This window comes from Tamandua tetradactyla, chromosome 7, assembly GCF_023851605.1.
Source record: "Tamandua tetradactyla isolate mTamTet1 chromosome 7, mTamTet1.pri, whole genome shotgun sequence".
Classification (NCBI taxonomy): domain Eukaryota; kingdom Metazoa; phylum Chordata; class Mammalia; order Pilosa; family Myrmecophagidae; genus Tamandua; species Tamandua tetradactyla.
In genome coordinates, this window is record NC_135333.1 from 168,247,724 (window position 1) to 168,269,285 (window position 21,562).

Here is a 21,562-nt window from a genome sequence, read left to right on the forward strand (position 1 = left end):
TTATATTCTTACGCAGACATTAGTGCTTTGTTGATTTTCATGCTCCCAAAATGAATAATTTTTGTCGTTCTCCTACAATCATTAAAAGAAAGGGAAGACGTGATCAGCAGAACCACTACTGTAGCCAAGAAACCTCCTGGAGGACAAGCGGGCAATTGACATTCTCTCCTCAAGCAGGAAGCTGTCTCTGGAGAGCCACGAGAAACACAGAATCACAACACAGAATGGAGAACAAATTGATGGAATCAGAGATGGCTTCAGACCTGCAAATAGCTTTTTATGCTATTCCCATTACAATGTGGATTATAGTTTAGTTTTGCAAATTGATTAGGGAAAAAAATCCAGTTTTATTTCAATGTTTTACTTTTCATTTAAGACGAGAAGGTAGGTTTCTACACTCGAAATGATTCCTTTGGGTTGCTTTGTTAAAAACCATCAAATACTTTTCCTCCCCCTCCACCAAAAGAGCCTCATACGTTACACCGCAATATTTAACGCAAGCTCGGAGAATAATGTGTGCCTTTTTTTTTTAGTAGAGAGATTTTAATATTTTCATAAAGATCCTCTATTCTGCTCTTCGGGCATTTGCCTTTCATTCTGTTTTATTGAATTAGGCTGCAAAGCACTTGAGCATGAAGTTCTTTTTATCTCTAATCAGGCTGACATTGATTCCACGTACCCATATGCCTAGTCTGAGTTTATTAATCTGTACATCTATTCCATTGAAAAAGAGAACTACCTAATTTATTACATAAAAAGATAAGCCACCTCCACTGTTCATCTGCATGCAGGTATGCTTAAAAGTAGATTTGTTTCCTCAGACTTAGAGCTGGCTCCTTTAGTGGTATTAAACCAAGGGGAAAATGAAACTATATTATGGATTTTCTTGGTGGATTATACTACAACTATGACAAAAGTGGGCTCATATTTTGGGTATTATTTCTTTAAATATAAATACATTTGGTATGAAGAACTCCAGATGAGTAAAGCAAGACTGTACAAGCACCCCTCAAAAACTGCAAATTGCACTATTAATTCACCACCTGCCACTCATTTGGGTCAGACTGCCCACAGCTAAAGTAGAGGATTTACTGGGATGGTGAAGGACTTTACCGAGTGGCCAAAAATTTGATTTTCCTCCTGATTATTGCTCTTCCCAAATGTTGAGGAGAGAAATGTATAAAATATGCAAGAACATAAACAAGAATTTCAGCATCAGAAGACCTTAGCTTTTTTATAACACATCATCAGTTTAACCTTTCTTCAATGTTCTTGCATTTGAAGCAGATTAAATAATATGTAGTCAGGACATTTAAACTCACAGAAAGTTTTCAGGTATTTCTTTGGGGGTTGGTACAGGAATTGAACCCGGGTCTCCCACATGGAATGTAAGCATTCTACCACTGAACCACCCATGCACCTATTTTTAGGAATTTTTTAAAGCTTCTCTTTCCCCTTATTCTTATTCAGAGGTCACCACCTCTGCTAGGAAGGGCAGGTACCTGGTCCATTCAAGCTACAAATATTGATTGAGAACCTCCACTGTGCTAGGCACTATCCTGGGTGCTGGGGTAGAGTGACAAGCAAGTCAAATGAAATCCCTGATCTCATAGAAAACAGACACCAAATAAATGATTAAATTAGAAAGCTTCAAAAGCAATAAGTATAAGGAAGAAAATTCAATATGGCAACGTGAAAACACTGGCTGATGGAGCATTGGTAGATAGCACGGCCAGCAAAGGTCTGAGCTGAGACCTGCATAAAAGTCAATTATACAAAGTCAGGGGAAGTGGTCTAGGTAAGGAAACTACAGGTACAAAGACCTGAGCTGGAAAGAGGACCTAAGACTGGTCCATTCCAGCCAGAACTAGAAGGTAACTCATCTCCCATTTACTGAAAGTCTCTTTGGTGGAGCCTAGGAATACAGAGGTGAAGAGCTTCCTTTTCTATCCTTAGAGAGCTCAGTGTTGTGGAAAAGACAGGAAGGCAATTAAAACATAATATGGTTAAGTTCCACGACCGCAGTTTGTACAAAATGCTTTGAGACAAGGAAGGGGAGAGCAGACAGGGTTGTACAACCAGTCATAAAGTAGCTGCCAGGAAAAGTGGGTTTTCCTCCTAGATCTGCCATCAATTAACATGAACCTTGACAGGGAAAAGTTATTCCCATGTCCATGCACAAGTCAACTGGTAAACAAGCAATTATGGGAGGTCATAATATTCCAGAACTAGCTTGTAGGGAATCTATATTATTTAGGGTACTTTTTGGTTAATAATAACAGAAGCACAACTCAAAATCTCAAAACGGCTTAAACAAAATGGAGATTTATTTATTTGTATAACTGAAAAATACCAAGAGCTTGCCTTCAAGTACAACCAGTTCAAGGGCCCAAACAATGAAGCTGTTAACTGTCAGCTTCCCTCCCTCCCTCCTTCCCTCCCTCCCTCCCTCTCTCTATCTCTCTCTCTGTCTCTCTCACTGTCTCTCTCTCACTCGCTTATTTCAGCACCTCTATCTCTATCTCCCACCTGTATTTTTTTTTACTGCCTTCACTCTGTGGAAGGAAGGCTCCATGTGGCGTACATCCTCCCAACTTCAAGTCCAGCAAGAAAAGAGATTCTTCCTCCTCAGCAGTTCCAACAAATGATTTAAATCAGACAGGCAGCTTTAGCCAAGTTCTCATTCCTACAGCAATGGCTTTGACCAAGGGAACTGCTGTTCTGACTGACCAGGCCTGGATCATGTCCCGCTTTTGGAGTTCAGGGATCCTGTCAACCTACCTGAAACAAATTCAACCTGAAAGGATATATAGATTCTCCAGAATAAAAGCGCTCATACAGGAACCAGGGTGAAAAAAAGTTGGGCACGCAGAAACCACAAAAGTCCACTATAGGAACCAAGGATAAACAGACGTAGCCCCTGGGTCAAAGAACTCACATCCCTTCAAAAGAAATAAATGACTCCCCCAAAATTACAATATAATGTACTACACACCTTAGTAGCTATAGATATTTTCTTTTATTAATTAAAAAAAGAATTAACAAAACAATTAGAAATCATTCCAATCTACACGTACAATCAGTAATTCTTAATAACATCACATGGTTGCATATTCATCATTTCTTAGTACATTTGCATCGATTTAGAAAAAGAAATAAAAAGACAACAGAATAAGAATTAAAACAATAATAGAAAGAAAAAAAACAAAAAACCTATACCTCACATGCAGCTTCATTCAGTGTTTTAACATAATTGCATTACAATTGGGTAGTATTGTGCTGTCCATTTCTGAGTTTTTATATCCAGTCCCGTTGTACAGTCTGTATCCCTTCAGCTCCAATTACCCCTTCTCTCTCTCTTTTTTTTTTTTAATTAATGGAAAAAAAGAAATTAACCCAACATTTAGAGATCATACCATTCTACATATGCAATCAGTAATTCTTAACATCATCACATAGATGCATGATCATCATTTCTTAGTACATTTGCATTGGTTTAGAAAAACTAGCAACATAACCGAAAAAGATATAGAATGTTAATATAGAGAAAAAAAATAAAAGTAATAATAGTAAAATCAAAACAAAACAAAACAAAAACCTATAGCTCAGATGCAGCTTCATTCAGTGTTTTAACCTGATTACTTTACAATTAGGTATTATTGTGCTGTCCATTTTTGAGTTTTTGTATCTAGTCCTGTTACACTGTCTGTATCCCTTCAACTCCAATTGGCTATTATCTTACCCTGTTTCTACCTCCTGCTGGACTCTGATATCAAGGACATATTCCAAATTTATTCTCGAATGTCTGTTCACATCAGTGGGACCATACAGTATTTGCCCTTTAGTTTTTGGCTAGACTCACTCAGCATAATGTTCTCTAGGTCCATCCATGTTATTACATGCTTCATAAGTTTATCCTGTCTTAAAGCTGCATAGTATTCCATCGTATGTATATACCACAGTTTGTTTAGCCACTCTTCTGTTCATGGAGATTTCGGCTGTTTCCATCTCTTTGCAATTGTAAATAACGCTGCTATAAACATTGGTGTGCAAATGTCCGTTTGTGTCTTTGCCCTTAAGTCCTTTGAGTAGATACCTAGCAATGGTATTGCTGGGTCGTATGGCAATTCTATATTCAGCTTTTTGAGGAACCGCCAAACTGCCTTCCACAGTGGTTGCACCCTTTGACATTCCCACCAACAGTGGATAAGTGTGCCTCTTTCTCCGCATCCTCTCCAGCACTTGTCATTTTCTGTTTTGTTGATAATGGCCATTCTGGTGGGTGTGAGATGATATCTCATTGTGGTTTTGATTTGCATTTCTCTAATGGCCAGGGACATTGAGCATCTCTTCATATGCCTTTTGGCCATTTGTATTTCCTCTTCTGATAGGTGTCTGTTCAAGTCTTTTTCCCATTTTGTAATTGGGTTGGCTGTCTTTTTGTTGTTGAGATGAACAATCTCTTTATAAATTCTGGATACTAGACCTTTATCTGATATATCATTTCCAAATATTGTCTCCCATTGTGTAGGCTGTCTTTCTACTTTCTTGATGAAGTTCTTTGATGCACAAAAGTGTTTAATTTTGAGGAGCTCCCATTTATTTATTTCCTTCTTCAGTGTTCTTGCTTTAGGTTTAAGGTCCATAAAACCGCCTCCAGTTGTAAGATCCATAAGATATCTCCCAACATTTTCCTCTATCTGTTTTATGGTCTTAGACCTAATGTTTAGATCTTTGATCCATTTTGAGTTAACTTTTGTATAGGGTGTGAGAGATGGGTCTTCTTTCATTCTTTTGCATATGGATATCCAGTTCTCTAGGCACCATTTATTGAAGAGACTGCTCTGTCCCAGGTGAGTTGGCTTGACTGCCTTATCAAAGATCAAATGTCCATAGATGAGAGGGTCTATATCTGAGCACTCTATTTGATTCTATTGGTCGATATATCTATCTTTATGCCAATACCATGCTGTTTTGACCACTGTGGCTTCATAATATGCCTTAAAGTCAGGCAGCGAGAGACCTCCAGCTTCGTTTTTTTTCCTCAAGATGTTTTTAGCAATTCAGGGCACCCTGCCCTTCCAGATAAATTTGCTTATTGGTTTTTCTATTTCTGAAAAATAAGTTGTTGGGATTTTGATTGGTATTGCATTGAATCTGTAAATCAATTTAGGTAGGATTGACATCTTAACTATATTTAGTCTTCCAATCCATGAACACGGTATGCCCTTCTATCTATTTAGGTCTTCTGTGATTTATTTTAGCAGTTTTTTGTAGTTTTCTTTATATAGGTTTTTTGTCTCTTTAGTTAAATTTATTCCTAGGTATTTTATTCTTTTAGTTGCAATTGTAAATGGGATTCGTTTCTTGATTTCCCCCTCAGCTTGTTCATTACTAGTGTATAGAAATGCTACAGATTTTTGAATGTTGATCTTGTAACCTGCTACTTTGCTGTACTCATTTATTAGCTCTAGTAGTTTTGTTGTGGATTTTTCCGGGTTTTCGACGTATAGTATCATATCATCTGCAAACAGTGATAGTTTTACTTCTTCCTTTCCAATTTTGATGCCTTGTATTTCTTTTTCTTGTCTAATTGCTCTGGCTAGAACCTCCAACACAATGTTGAATAATAGTGGTGATAGTGGACATCCTTGTCTTGTTCCTGATCTTAGGGGGAAAGTTTTCAATTTTTCCCCATTGAGGATGATATTAGCTGTGGGTTTTTCATATATTCCCTCTATCATTTTAAGGAAGTTCCCTTGTATTCCTATCTTTTGAAGTGTTTTCAACAGGAAAGGATGTTGAATCTTGTCGAATGCCTTCTCTGCATCAATTGAGATGATCATGTGATTTTTCTGCTTTGATTTGTTGATATGGTGTATTACATTAATTGATTTTCTTATGTTGAACCATCCTTGCATACCTGGGATGAATCCTACTTGGTCATGATGTATAATTCTTTTAATGTGTTGTTGGATACGATTTGCTAGAATTTTATTGAGGATTTTTGCATCTATATTCATTAGAGAGATTGGTCTGTAGTTTTCTTTTTTTGTAATATCTTTGCCTGGTTTTGGTATGAGGGTGATGTTGGCTTCATAGAATGAATTAGGTAGTTTTCCCTCCACTTCGATTTTTTTGAAGAGTTTGAGGAGAATTGGTACTAATTCTTTCTGGAACGTTTGGTAGAATTCACATGTGAAGCCATCTGGTCCTGGACTTTTCTTTTTAGGAAGCTTTTGAATGCCTAATTCAATTTCTTTACTTGTGATTGGTTTGTTGAGGTCATCTATGTCTTCTTGAGTCAAAATTGGTTGTTCATGTCTTTCCAGGAACCCGTCCATTTCATCTAAATTGTTGTATTTATTAGCGTAAAGTTGTTCATAGTATCCTGTTATTACCTCCTTTATTTCTGTGAGGTCAGTAGTTATGTCTCCTCTTCCATTTCTGATCTTATTTATTTGCATCCTCTCTCTTCTTCTTTTTGTCAATCTTGATAAGGGCCCATCAATCTTATTGATTTTCTCATAGAACCAACTTCTGGTCTTATTGATTTTCTCTACTGTTTTCATATTTTCAATTTCATTTATTTCTGCTCTGATCTTTGTTATTTCTTTCCTTTTGCTTGCTTTGGGATTAGTTTGCTGTTCTTTCTCCAGTTCTTCCAAGTGAACAGTTAATTCCTGCATTTTTGCCTTTTCTTCTTTTCTGATATAGGCATTTATTGCAATAAATTTCCCTCTTAGCACTGCCTTTGCTGCATCCCATAAGTTTTGATATGTTATGTTTTCATTTTCATTTGCCTCGAGGTATTTACTAATTTCTCTTGCAATTTCTTCTTTGACCCACTCGTTGTTTAAGAGTGTGTTGTTGAGCCTCCACGTATTTGTGAATTTTCTGGCATTCCGCCTATTATTGATTTCCAACTTCATTCCTTTATGATCCGAGAAAGTGTTGTGTATGATTTCAATGTTTTTAAATTTGTTAAGACTTGCTTTGTGACCCAGCATATGGTCTATCTTTGAGAATGATCCATGAGCACTTGAGAAAAAGGTGTATCCTGCTGTTGTGGGATGTAATGTCCTATAAATGTCTGTTAAGTCTAGCTCCTTTATAGTAATATTCAGATTCTCTATTTCTTTATTGATCCTCTGTCTAGATGTTCTGTCCATTGATGAGAGTGGGGAATTGAAGTCTCCAACTATTATGATATTTGTGTCTATTTCCCTTTTCAGTGTTTGCAGTGTATTCCTCATGTATTTTAGGGCATTCTGGTTCGGTGCGTAAATATTTATGATTATTATGTCTTCTCGTTTAATTGTTCCTTTTATTAGTATATAGTGTCCTTCTTTGTCTCTTTTAACTGTTTTACATTTGAAGTCTAACTTGTTGGATATTAGTATAGCCACTCCTGCTCTTTTCTGGTTGTTATTTGCATGAAATATCTTTTCCCAACCTTTCACTTTCAACCTATGTTTATCTTTGGGTCTAAGATGTGTTTCCTGTAGACAGCATATAGAAGGATCCTGTTTTTTAATCCATTCTGCCATTCTATGTCTTTTGATTGGGGAATTCAGTCCATTAACATTTAGTGTTATTACTGTTTGGATAATATTTTCCTCTACCATTTTGCCTTTTGTATTATATATATCATATCTGACTTTCCTTCTTTCTACACTCTTCTCCATACCTCTCTCTTCTGTCTTTTTGTATCTGACTCTAGTGCTCCCTTTAGTATTTCTTGCAGAGCTGGTCTCTTGGTCACAAATTCTCTCAGTGACTTTTTGTCTGAGAATGTTTTAATTTCTCCCTCATTTTTGAAGGACAATTTTGCTGGATATAGGAGTCTTGGTTGGCAGTTTTTCTCTTTTAGTAATTTAAATATATCATCCCACTGTCTTCTAGCCTCCATGGTTTCTGCTGAGAAATCTACACATAGTCTTATTGGGTTTCCCTTGTATGTGATGGATTGTTTTTCTCTTGCTGCTTTCAAGATCCTCTCTTTCCCTTTGACCTCTGACATTCTAACTAGTAAGTGTCTTGGAGAATGCCTATTTGGGTCTAATCTCTTTGGGGTGCGCTGCACTTCTTGGATCTGTAATTTTAGGTCTTTCATAAGAGTTGGGATATTTTCAGTGAAAATTTCTTCCATTAGTTTTTCTCCTCCTTTTCCCTTCTCTTCTCCTTCTGGGACACCCACAACACGTATATTTGTGCGCTTCATATTGAGTTCCCTGATACCCTGTTCAAATTTTTCCATTCTTTTCCCGATAGTTTCTGTTTGTTTTTGGAATTCAGATGTTCCATCCTCCAAATCACTAATTCTATCTTCTGTCTCTTTGAATCTATCATTGTAGGTATCCATTGTTTTTTCTATCTTTTCTACTTTGTCCTTCACTTCCATAAGTTCTGTGATTTGTTTTTTCAGTTTTTCTATTTCTTCTTTATGTTCAGCCCATGTCTTCTTCATGTCCTCCCTCAATTTATCGATTTCGTTTTTGAAGAGGTTTTCCATTTCTGTTCGTATATTCAGCATTAGTTGTCTCAGCTCCTGTATCTCATTTGAACTATTGGTTTTTTCCTTTGACTGGGCCATATTTTCAATTATTTGAGCGTGATCTGTTATCTTCTGTTGGCATCTGCGCATTTAGACAGATTTCCCTGGGTATTGGATCCAAAAGTTTGGAAGATTTTTCTGTGAAATCTCTGGGTTCTGTTTTTCTTATCCTTCCCAGTAGGTGGCGCTCGTGGCACACGTTTGTCTGCGGGTCCCACCAGTAAAAGGTGCTGTGGGACCTTTAACTTTGGAAAACTCTTGCCGTCCGGGAGGTTCGCTAGCCGAAGCGGCTTGAGCCGGCCCGGGGTCCGAACGCAGGGAGGGTTGCTGGCCGCCGCAGCCCGGGAAAGAGCCCGTCCGAATTTCCTAGTCGGCCCAGGGCGACAAGCGTGGAGGGAGGGCGCCAGCAGCAGCGGCCCGCCCGGGAGAGTGCACGTTCCCGGGGAGTCACGGGTTTGGAAGGGGCCTCCCCCACCCGTCACCGTTCTCCGTGGCCTGGGGATTTCCGATCCAATTCTCTCAGTTGGTCCGGGGGGCCACGTGTGGTGTGGGCGCCAGCCGCCTTGGTTTCAGGGGACCGCCTCTCCAATTCTCCCAGCCGGCCCGGGAAGGGGGAAGGGAGTAACTCCGGCCACTTGCCGCCCCGCCCGGTGAGGCCCCGCGCATCGGTGATCTCACCTGAGCTGCTTCTCTCTGCCAGCCAGCCGTTCCAGGATGGGGGACGCTGTCTTTTTTATCTCTGTTGTGGCTTTGGGCGCTTTCTGTATCGTTTCTACTCCCCTAGTAGCTGTCCTGGGGAAGAAACTAAGATCTGCGCGTCTTACTAAGCCGCCATCTTCTCCGGAAGTCTCATCATCAGTTTTTCTAGATATTTAAGCCTCAATAATATCTTCAACTCTTCCCTTTGTTGAGTATACAGACTTTCTCGTGTCTCCTTCCCTGCACAACACAGGCTTCTCAGATCCCTCCCAAACTGTACACCAAGACTTCCACTTCCCATGACTTCTTCTCCTCTAGCTCTTCCTCCATCCTTCCCACTATGAAGGGGATGCGTTCCCACTGACAGTTCTCTCTCCCTTTCTTTACCTCACTCGTTCTTTAGGCCCTTTTATTCTAACATTGAAGACTATATTTGTTAAAGTCAAAAGTTTTATTCTTCCTTGACTTTTTCACAAACACAAGTTTAAATAACAACGATGTTATCCTGACCAGCAGTCACAAACTGAACAGCTTTCTGTTTTTTATGTCTTTGCCCATAACATGTGTAGAGGAGGGATTTCTTCCCCCACCCTATCTACCATTTTCCAATCTCAGAAGTACAAAACTGTGGCCTTCATTTATAGATAACCTTGCTTATATTTTGCACACAATTAAAATTTTCCTGATCTTTGCAATTGTGTTCCATCTATCAGTTTTATTTCTTTAATTGGTCCCATGTCTTAAAGGGACTCTGTGAAACATTTGCAATTTGATAGATCCCGTGGGTCTTCACTGCTGACAACAGTACCGCCATCTCTAAGTTTGGTTTATAGTCAGATGCATATTGTGTTCCTAATTGCTTTTATTTTTAATGGAAATTTGATGAGGAAAGTTCTCTAATTCTTCAAAACATTTATCGTAAAATAAGTCCCTGTCTCAGATTTGTGCTCAGAATCTGAAGCCATTTCAGATAAGTTGGCTGAGATATGAGTTTTTTCCATCCCCATAATTGTTGAATATAAAAATCAATAATGCCACCACTCTGCACATTTATCTAATGTAAGAGTCAATACCAATACCTTTCCTGATATTTACTTAATCTAATAATCAATAATAATATTGTTTGTTTATTTGATGCCATTGACCAGGGAAGAATACCAAATCTGTGTGTTTTTCCACCCTATGTACATTAAGACTGTGCTATCCACTGCTAACATCTTCCTTCTTCCTCTTATGTCCCCCTCTCCAGACCTGAAGAGAGTGCCCTTCCTCTCTTTGCTATGTAGGGTGATGGTCAATAAATTATCATATTTAATGAGACAATCAGCATTTGTTGAATCTCATTTCCACATTGTGCTTTTAGAAAGTGAAGGAAACAAAGAAATCAGATATGATTTACCCGTATATCTGTTAGGGTAACACTGGCTGCAGTAACAGAAAAGCCCTGAGATACCAGCCAGCCTCTTAATATATGGCAAGTTGACAAATTGGTTTCTCACCTTCTTATAGTAAATATGGTTATTCCCAGTGGGTGGGCTATCTCCCTGTAACACTTCAGAGACCTAGGATTTTTCCATCTTGTGAATCTACCTTCTCCTAAAACCTCAAATTCCTCTGCAGCCAACCCCGAATATGGGAAAAGAGCATGGAAAATCATATGAAGGGGGTTTTAGTAAGTCAGACTTGGCAGGAGTGCTCACAACTTCTGTCCATGTTCCTTTGCTGGAACTCAATCACATGGCTGCATGTAATGCAAGGCAAGCTGGGAATGTGGTCTAGCTCTATTTACAGAAAGAAGGGACTGGACTTGGTGAGCTGCTAGCCAGTCTCTGCCGCCATCCCTATCCTTGACTTACTAATAATTCAAAGAGAGAGACAAGATAAAACAAGTGAAGTGTCATATACAGAAGGGAGAGATCATTAGAGAGCAGATTGTGAGTGTACCTTATAATGTACCTTCAGGACATTATGCTGAGTGAGATTAGCCAGAAACAAAAGGACAAATACTTTACGGTCTCACTGATATGAACTAACATTAGTGGATGAACTTCGAGAATTTCAGTTAAGAACAGAGACCATCAGGAGACAGAAATAGGGTAGATATTGGCTTTCTAAGGAGAGACTTTTTAAATGGGTATAATTTGGAGATAACAATGAACAATTCCAGGAAGTAATCAATACAGTATAAGCAAAAGCAGAGGTAGAGATGGACAGGTAGGCACTGGAAAGGGGAACGAGAGGAGCCTATTCTGGCAGCAGGGCAGTCTATGACAGGGACCAGAGAGCACCATATCTATGTAAAGAGACTGGGATGAAGCTACCTTGACCAGAAGCACTGATTTGTCACCTGAACACGTGTCCACTGCTCTCAGATTCTCCTGGCCCAGACAAGGAGCCCAGCATACTTTACCACCTCTAAGTAATCTCTAAATCACAGCCGGCATCTCAAGTAGAAAATGGTGACATAGCTTGTGACATCTCAGAAGGTATCCCTCACTAATTCTGACTTTCTTAAAGAACAAAAGGAAAAACAAATAACTTTTAAGAGATGATTATTACCCCAAAATCACTTCTAAATTAAAACACAGGTCTTTGTAGTACAAACAAGCGACGTAGTCATTGAGAATCAGGCATTCCAGTTGGGGACACACAGAGTAGACAAATAAATGCTTTGGCCAGGGACATTGAATTACAGCAAAGTCAAAGTAGAAATTAACAGCTAGCAATGCTTTCTTTGGCTCAACTCCTAAATATCCACAGAATGAAGCGTCACAGTCAAATCTTCCCTACGTTAGGAACTTCCTAAAGCTTAACTCACGCGTGGTCCAAGCAGAAGTCCTCATGTGGCTGTGTTCCTGAACCTTTGGGGAGGACACGGTTGCCATGGGAACACATCTCTGACCCTCCAGTGCCTCAGTATGCCCCAGTGTCCATCTTGCTGAGCTGAAAACCGCCTGGTCAACTCCTACATGATTCGTGCCCCATCCTATAGGACACAAATGGAGCAGTCTTTTGCCCTTGCAGAAATTTGGGAGCAGTAGTTATTTACCTCTGGATGATCTTGAACACTTCTGGAATTCCAAAGGGACCTGTGCCTCCTGTCGCCCAGAAAAATTCACCAGATAGAAGGAATCTCATATTATATATATAAGAGAAACATTCCTGAGACCCTCTCCTAATTTAAAATCCCTGGTTTTGAGCACCATTTTCTCACAGGCGCACCCTTGGTTTCTACAGGGCCACACACCCTCTCAAGACAGTCGGCTTCCCACAGCGGCTCTCAACGTCCCCACCGTACGCGCGAGGAGAAGGGTGCACGGGGCGTCACCCGGTACGCGCGAGGAGAAGGGCGCACGGGGCAGTCGCCAGGTGCCGGCGAGGAGAAGGGCGCACGGGGCGTCACCCGGTGACGGCGAGGAGAAGGGCGCACGGGGCGTCACCCGGTACGCGCGAGGAGAAGGGCGCACGGGGCGTCACCCGGTACGCGCGAGGAGAAGGGCGCACGGGGCGTCACTCGGTGCCGGCGAGGAGAAGGGCGCACGGGGCAGTCGCCAGGTGCCGGCGAGGAGAAGGGCGCACAGGGCGTCACCCGGTGACGACGAGGAGAAGGGCGCACGGGGCAGTCGCCAGGTGCCGGCGAGGAGAAGGGCGCACGGGGCGTCACCCGGTGACGACGAGGAGAAGGGCGCACGGGGCGTCACCCGGTGACGACGAGGAGAAGGGCGCACGGGGCGTCACCCGGTGCCGGCGAGGAGAAGGGCGCACGGGGCGTCACCCGGTGACGACGAGGAGAAGGGCGCACGGGGCAGTCGCCAGGTGCCGGCGAGGAGAAGGGCGCACGGGGCGTCACCCGGTGCCGGCGAGGAGAAGGGCGCACGGGGCGTCACCCGGTGCCGGCGAGGAGAAGGGCGCACGGGGCGTCACCCGGTGCCGGCGAGGAGAAGGGCGCACGGGGCGTCACCCGGTACGCGCGAGGAGAAGGGCGCACGGGGCAGTAGCCAGGTGCCGGCGAGGAGAAGGGCGCACGGGGCGTCACCCGGTGCCGGCGAGGAGAAGGGCGCACGGGGCAGTCGCCAGGTGCCGGCGAGGAGAAGGGCGCACAGGGCGTCACCCGGTGACGACGAGGAGAAGGGCGCACGGGGCAGTCGCCAGGTGCCGGCGAGGAGAAGGGCGCACGGGGCGTCACCCGGTGCCGGCGAGGAGAAGGGCGCACGGGGCGTCACCCGGTGCCGGCGAGGAGAAGGGCGCACGGGGCGTCACCCGGTGCCGGCGAGGAGAAGGGCGCACGGGGCGTCACCCGGTACGCGCGAGGAGAAGGGCGCACGGGGCAGTAGCCAGGTGCCGGCGAGGAGAAGGGCGCACGGGGCGTCACCCGGTGCCGGCGAGGAGAAGGGCGCACGGGGCAGTCGCCAGGTGCCGGCGAGGAGAAGGGCGCACAGGGCGTCACCCGGTGACGACGAGGAGAAGGGCGCACGGGGCAGTCGCCAGGTGCCGGCGAGGAGAAGGGCGCACGGGGCGTCACCCGGTGATGACGAGGAGAAGGGCGCACGGGGCGTCACCCGGTGACGACGAGGAGAAGGGCGCACGGGGCGTCACCCGGTGCCGGCGACGAGAAGGGCGCACGGGGCAGTCGCCAGGTGCCGGCGAGGAGAAGGGCGCACGGGGCGTCACCCGGTGACGACGAGGAGAAGGGCGCACGGGGCGTCACCCGGTGAAGACGAGGAGAAGGTGAAGACACGGGCCGGTTCCGTAGCGTGGCCTCAGCGCGGAGCCGCGGACGGCGGCCTGCAGTCTGCCTCCGCCAACGTCGCACGCAATCCGATCGGGTGGGGACGCCACTCCCCAGCCCTACTGTAACAACATATCCTTTTCTTTCTTCTTCTTTTTCTCCTCGTTTTGTTTATTTTTTCTTCTTTTTTGTAATATATCCCTTCATTTAAAAAAAAAAAAAAACCCTCCCATCCGGGTTCCCGCCCCGGCCTGGCGTGGCGGCGGAGCGCAGTTGCTGGCACCAGTGGGGCAGCCCCTCTCCCCTCACCCCAGGCAGGCAGCATAGCTGCTCGGTCTGTTACCATTAGGCTGTCAGCATGGAGGCACGTTATTTCTTTTCAGCCTTAGTGAGTTTCAGGCCACACATCAAGGCAAGACCCGGACCAGACCTGGAATTGTTTTACACTCCCCAGCCTCCGTCATGGGACAGCAGCCCCCTCCTCTCAATTTATTCCAACTCTGGCGCCCTAAGACTGGCAAATAGACACCCACTGGTCAGGAAAAGAAAGACTACGATCAAAGCTGTCTTGGGCCAAGTTCAGACAATTTGTCCTTATTTTCCATTTAAATTTCCTCTTCTTGGTTTTATGTGAGTGTCATGGTTAGGGACAGGTGTCAACTTGGCCAAGTTGTGGTACCTGTTCATCTGATTGGGCAAGCGCTGTCCTGTCTGTTGCAATGAGGACATTTCATAGGATTAGGTCATGATCACCTTAGCTACATCCACAGCTGATTCCATTTGTAATCAGCCAAAGGGGAGTGTCTTCTGCAATTAGTGATGCTAAATGCAATCATGGGAAGCCTTTTAAGGAGGACTCAGAGGAGACAGGTTGCATTCCTGCTTTGGCTGGTGAGTCTCTCCTGTGGAGTTCATCCAGGCCATCCATTGGAGTCATCGGCTTCGCAGCCTGCCCTGTGGATTTTGGACTCTGCATTTCTACGGTCACGTGAGACACTTTCATAAATTTTATATTTGCAAGTGTTCCCTGTTGATTCTGTTTCTCTAGAGAACCCTAACTAATACATCTTGGTACTGGAGAGTGGGGTGCTGCTGCTGCAGTTTGCAAATACCAAACATGTTGGAACGGCTTTTTAAATGGATAAAGGGAAGATTTTGGAACAGTTGTGAGAAGCTTGATAGAGAAAGCCTAGAATGCTTTGGAGAGACTGTTGGTGGAAATGTGGACTCTAAAGATACCTCTGATGAGGCCTTAGAAAGAAATGAGGCACGTGTTATTGAAAACTGGAAGGAAGGTGATCCTTGTTTTAAAATGGCAGATAATCTGGCAAAGTTGACTAATGGTATTGGCTGGAAGGCAGATTTTAAAAGCCATGAACTTGGATATTTAGCAGAAGAGATCTCCAAATTAAATGTCAAAAGTGTAGTCTGGTTTCTCTTTGCAGCTTACAGTGAAATGGGACAGGAAAGAGATAAGCTGAAAACTGAACTCTTGAGTAAAAAGAAACCAGAAATTGAGGTCCCGTAAAATTCTGGGCCTACAGAAAGGGAGACTACAGAGTATGGTGTGGATTTAACCAAATGTGGAACCAGTCAGCCATTTCAGAGAAAGTCAGGATCGGACATGGCGTTATCCAGGAAAGATTTGTGGAAACTCCTTATGTCTGATGGGTATGATTCAACACTACTGCATAGAAAGCCAACGAGAGTGCTGTGGGACCTGTATAAACAGAGCCGCTGCCAGTCTGAACTGAGGGGTTCAGAGAAGGGACACATTGGAGGAAAAATAACTTCAGAGGCAAAACCGTGGAGGCTGAGGTCTGAAGTCAGGAAGCCTCGGGCCAGGAGAGTGGACCCACCCAAGCCCGTGAAGAGGGTGAGTTTGCCCCAAAGGCAGACGATGGGCCTTCCACCTCGTTGCACTGGAAAAGTCATGCCGCCTCAGGTCTTGGAGAAGGTGAAGCACATTCTTTGAGGTTTGGGGGGAGCCTGGCTGCCACCACATGGAGGGGTTGAGCGTGTGCCCTGGAGATGGCAGAGAGCCCGGGTGTGGCCCCAATGCTTGGAGAGGGTGGAGCTGAGAGAAAGGTGTTCTCCCCAATATCTCCCAAGGTTGCATTCAGAGAGAGGCAGGCGTAGGCATTTGGAAAGGATGGGACTGCCGCTTTCTAAAGCCCTGAGGATAAATGAGTCTCAGACTTTGAAATCTAATGGACTTTGCCCTGCAGGTTTTCAAAACTGTATGGGTCCGGTGACCCCTGTGTTCCTTCCTCCCTATGGAAATGTGTCTATGTATCCTATGAATGTTCCTCTTTTGTTGGCAGCAAATAACTTGTTACGAGTTTTCAAAGGTCCAGAGCAAATGGAGAGAATTTTGCCTTAGGACAGACCATGCCTGTAACTGACTTGATGAGATTTTATACTGTCTCTAATTTTGTACTTCATTGTATTACTACTGATAGGTTTAAGGATTTCTGATATTGTTATGAAATTAATGTATTTTGTATATGGGAAAAGCATGTCTTTTTCAGGGGCCAGAGGGTGGAATGCACTGGTTTGAAAGGAAGTATGCCCCCTAAGAAAAGCCATGTTTTAATATAAATCCCGTTTCTTAAAGGTTGAACTCCCTATTCAATTCTGTATATTTGAAACTGTAATGAGATCATCTCCCTAGGTGATGTGATTTAGTCAAGAATGGTTGTTTAACTGGATTAGGGGATGACATGTCTCCACCCATTTGAGTGGGTCTTGATTGGTTTATTGGAGTCCTATAAAAGAGGAAATATTTTGGAGAATGAGCGATTCAGAGAGATTCAGAGAGAGCAGAACGATGAAGCCATGAGATGCAGAGAGTCCACGAGCCAGCAACCCTTGGAGATGAAGAAGGAAAACGCCTCCTGGGGAGCTTCATGAAATAGGAAGCCAGGAGAGAAAGCTAGCAGATGACACCGTATTCGCCATGTGCCCTTCCAGCTGAGAGAGAAGCCCTGACTGTGTTCGCCATGTGTCATCTCACTTGAGAGAGAGACACTGAACTTCATCGGCCTTCTTGAACCAAGGTATCTTTCCCTAGATGCCTTTGATTGGACATTTCTATAGACTTGTTTGAACTGGGACATTTTCTCGGCCTTAGAACTGTAAACTTGCAACTCATTAAATTCTCCCTTTTAAAGCCATTCCATTTCTGGTATATTGCGTTCCGGCAGCTAGCAAACTAGAACAATGAGGAACACTTCATTTAATCCAGATGCATAGTTTTTAAATTTTTTTTAATGGGGCACTTGTAAGTTTACAGAGAAGTGATGAAGAAAGTACAAAGACCCCATACACTTCGGCGCGCGCACACACACACACACACATGCATGCACACACCCAGTTTTTCCTAACAGCAGTTTGCTTTAGGGTGATACATTTGTTACAATTAAGGAAACATTATTGTTTCTGTTATTTTTATATTATTAACTGTGGCCCATAGTTTCCATTAGGGTTCACTCTTTGTATTGTACTGATCTATTCTGATAACATATGTACAGTCTAAAAGTAATCATTTTAGCCACTTTCAGGTTTACAATCCAATGGTGTTAAATGCATCCACAATGTTCTGCCCTCACCATGATCTACTACCAAAACTTTTCCATCACCCCAAACAGGAGCTCCACACCAACAGAGCAGATGCATTGATTTTAAATACAGGATTTTCAAGCGCTTCGTCCCTCCACCTTGCCAGAGAGACTTTGTAGCTGTAGGTGCCTCTATATAATTCCACACTAGGTATCCAGCTCCAACCCAGCAACCATGAGGAAGGCTTGAGACATCTTCACCCCTCCATTACCTCTATCTGCACCTCCCACTTCACGCCAAATACATATTCGACATAAAAACACTCCTCTTACTATATAGTATAATGCAAACAACTTAATTAAATTTTCATCTGCCTACCCCCAAGCTATTCCAAATAAACATGCAAGTCTAGTAAAAGCATTCTCTTTACTATACAAATGCTCCTTTAAGACAAATTCTTTAGCAGGCTCTACCACCTTCCTGATAGATATTTTGAAGCCCCATCTGTACTAAACACCTCAATACAATTTTATGGCATAATTCCACATTTTTTCAGCCTAAAAGTATTGGGTGTGGAACCTGAATTCACACTCCTTGAGTCGTGTGAAAATCTGTAGCAGAGAAGCTAACATAAAACTGGTACAAAACCACTGAAAAGCACGTGCTTCGGTGAAAGTACCCCCATAGAGGGGTCTTTTCGATCAAATTACAGCAAGGTTCCCCCAGGAGGCAAATCCAACTGAAGATGAGCTCATAATCAAAAATCATAAAATGCACAGGACATCCACTGCCCTGAGAGAAAAAGGAAACAAAAAAATGGGGGGGAGGGGTTATTGCTGGAAAGAATTAAGACAGCAATCTAAAATAAAGGCTTCAAAATAAGTGTGTTCTTCACCAGACTTTAAAAATAAACCATGCATCATAGTGAAACTGCAGAACATCACAAATAGAGATGATTTTTAAAGTTACCTTGGAGAAACAGCTGTTCATCTACAAATCAACAACAATCAGACAGACAGAAGGCTTATCAGCAGAAACAAATGCCAGAAGCCAAGGATAAATATTTTGAATGTTCCAAGTAAAATAACCTGGAATTCTCTACCCAGTGAAACTAGCATTCAGACGAGTAAGAGTAAAATAATGACATTTTCAAATATACAAAGAATGAAGGAGTTAGCTACTCACAGACACCCACCTGCACTAAAAACTGAACTTGAGAAAAGCAAAAAAAAAAGCAAAGGTGAAATGGAATACAAAAAGCAATTGTGGAGAAGAAGGGGTTAGAGGCTCGTTATATGCACTTCTGAAATGAGAAGAGAAATAGCAGTGACAGATTAATGACTGGCTTCAATGATCTATTACACATTAGTTAATAAGCTCAGATGGTATCCACCAGAGGCTACTGTGGACTATTAAGAATATGCTTTCAGGCACTCTAGAAGACTTCCTGGAAGATGGCGGCTTAGTAAGACGCGCGGATCTTAGTTTCTTCTCCAGGACACCTACTAGGGGAGTAGAAACGATACAGAAAGCGCCCAAAGCCACAACAGAGATAAAAAAGACAGCGTACCCCATCCTGGAAAGGCTGGCTGGCTGAGAGGAGCAGCTCGGGTGAGATCGCCGAGGCGCGCGGGCCTTACTGGGTGGGGTGGTAAGCGGCCGGAGTTACTCCCTTCCCCCTTCCCGGGCCGGCTGGGAGAATTGGAGAGGTGGTCCCCTGAAACCAAGGCGACTGGCGCCCACACCACGCGCAGCCCCCGGACCAACTGAGAGAATTGGATCGGAAACCCCCAGGCCGCGGAGAACGGTGACCCCGTGACTCCCGGGGAACGTGCACTCTCTCGGGCGGGCCGCTGCCGCTGGTTGCCCAGGGCCGACTAGGAAATTCCGACGGGCTCTTTCCCTGGCTGCGGCGACCAGCAACCCTCCCTGCGTTCGGACACCCTCCCAGCGTTCGGACCCCGGGCCGGCTCAAGCCGCTTCGGCTAGCGAACCCCCAGGACGGCGAGAGTTTTCCAAAGTTTAAGGTCCCACAGCACCTTTTACTGGTGGGACCCGCAGACAAACGTGTGCCACGAGCGCCACCTACTGGGCAGGATAAGAAAAACAGAACCCAGAGATTTCACAGAAAAATATTACAACCTTGCTGGGTCCAACACCAAGAGAAATCTGAATAAATGCCCAGACGCCAGCAGCAGAAGATAACTGTCCATGCTCAAAAGATTGAGAATATGGCTCAGTCAAAGGAACAAACCAATAGCTCAAATGAGACACAAGAGCTGAGACAACTAATGCTGAATATACGAACAGAAATGGAAAACCTCTTCAAAAATGAAATCGATAAATTGAGGGAGGACATGAAGAGGACATGGGCTGAACATAAAGAAGAAATAGAAAAACTGAAAAAACAAATCGCAGAACTTATGGAAGTGAAGGATAAAGTAGCAAACATAGAAAAAATAATGGATAGCTACAATGATAGATTTAAAGAGACAGAAGATAGAATTAGTGATTTGGAGGATGGAACATCTGAATTCCAAAAAGAAACAGAAACTATAGGGAAAAGAATGGAAAAATTTGAACAGGGTATCAGGGAACTCAAGGACAATATGAACCGCACAAATATACGTGTTGTGGGTGTCCCAGAAGGAGAAGAGAAGGGAAAAGGAGGAGAAAAACTAATGGAAGAAATTTTCACTGAAAATTTCCCAACTCTTATGAAAGACCTAAAATTACAGATCCAAGAAGTGCAGCGCACCCCAAAGAGAGTAGACCCAAATAGGCGTTCTCCAAGACACTTACTAGTTAGAATGTCAGAGGTCAAAGAGAAAGAGAAGATCTTGAAAGCAGCAAGAGAAAAACAATCCATTACATACAAGGGAAACCCAATAAGACTTTGTGTAGATTTCTCAGCAGAAACCATGGAAGCTAGAAGACAGTGGGATGATATATTTAAAATACTAAAAGAGAAAAACTGCCAACCAAGACTCCTATATCCAGCAAAATTATCCTTCAAAAATGAGGGAGAAATTAAAACATTCTCAGACAAAAAGTCACTGAAAGAATTTGTGACCAAGAGACCAGCTCTGCAAGAAATACTAAAGGGAGCACTAGAGTCAGATACAAAAAGACAGAAGAGAGAGATATGGAAAAGAGTGTAGAAAGAAGGAAAATCAGATATGATATATATAATACAAAAGGCAAAATGTTAGAGGAAAATATTATCCAAACAGTAATAACACTAAATGTCAATGGACTGAATTCCCCAATCAAAAGACATAGATTGGCAGAATGGATTAAAAAACAGGATCCTTCTATATGCTGTCTACAGGAAACACATCTTAGACCCAAAGATAAACATAGGTTGAAAGTGAAAGGTTGGGAAAAGATATTTCATGCAAATAACAACCAGAAAAGAGCAGGAGTGGCTATACTAATATCCAACAAATTAGACTTCAAATGTAAAACAGTTAAAAGAGACAAAGAAGGACACTATCTACTAATAAAAGGAACAATTAAACAAGAAGACATAACAATCATAAATATTTACGCACCGAATCAGAATGCCCCAAAATACGTGAGGAATATACTGCAAACACTGAAAAGGGAAATAGACTCATATACCATAATAGTTGGAGACTTCAACTCACCACTCTCATCAAGGGACAGAACATCTAGACAGAGGATCAACAAAGAAATAGAGAATCTGAATATTACTATAAATGAACTAGACTTAATAGACATTTATAGGACATTACATCCCACAACAGCAGGATACACCTTTTTCTCAAGTGCTCATGGATCATTCTCAAAGATAGACCATATGCTGGGTCACAAAGCAAGTCTTAACAAATTTAAAAAGATTGAAATCTTACACAACACTTTCTCGGACCATAAAGGAATGATGTTGGAAATCAATAATAGGCAGAGTGCCAGAAAATTCACAAATACGTGGAGGCTCAACAACACACTCCTAAACAGCGACTGGGTCAAAGAAGAAATTGCAAGAGAAATTA

At 43.1% G+C, this 21,562-nt stretch overlaps 1 long non-coding RNA gene across 1 annotated transcript in view; it reads right to left on the reverse strand.

The window, feature by feature from the left end:
* LOC143642839 (uncharacterized) overlaps window positions 1-12,600 on the reverse strand; it is a 75,486-nt gene extending 62,886 nt beyond the window's left edge. The window contains exon 1 of the long non-coding RNA XR_013155939.1: window positions 12,306-12,600. This is a non-coding gene — a long non-coding RNA (uncharacterized LOC143642839). The remainder of the gene's footprint in view (window positions 1-12,305) is intronic.
* Between the last annotated feature and the right edge of the window lie 8,962 nt (window positions 12,601-21,562).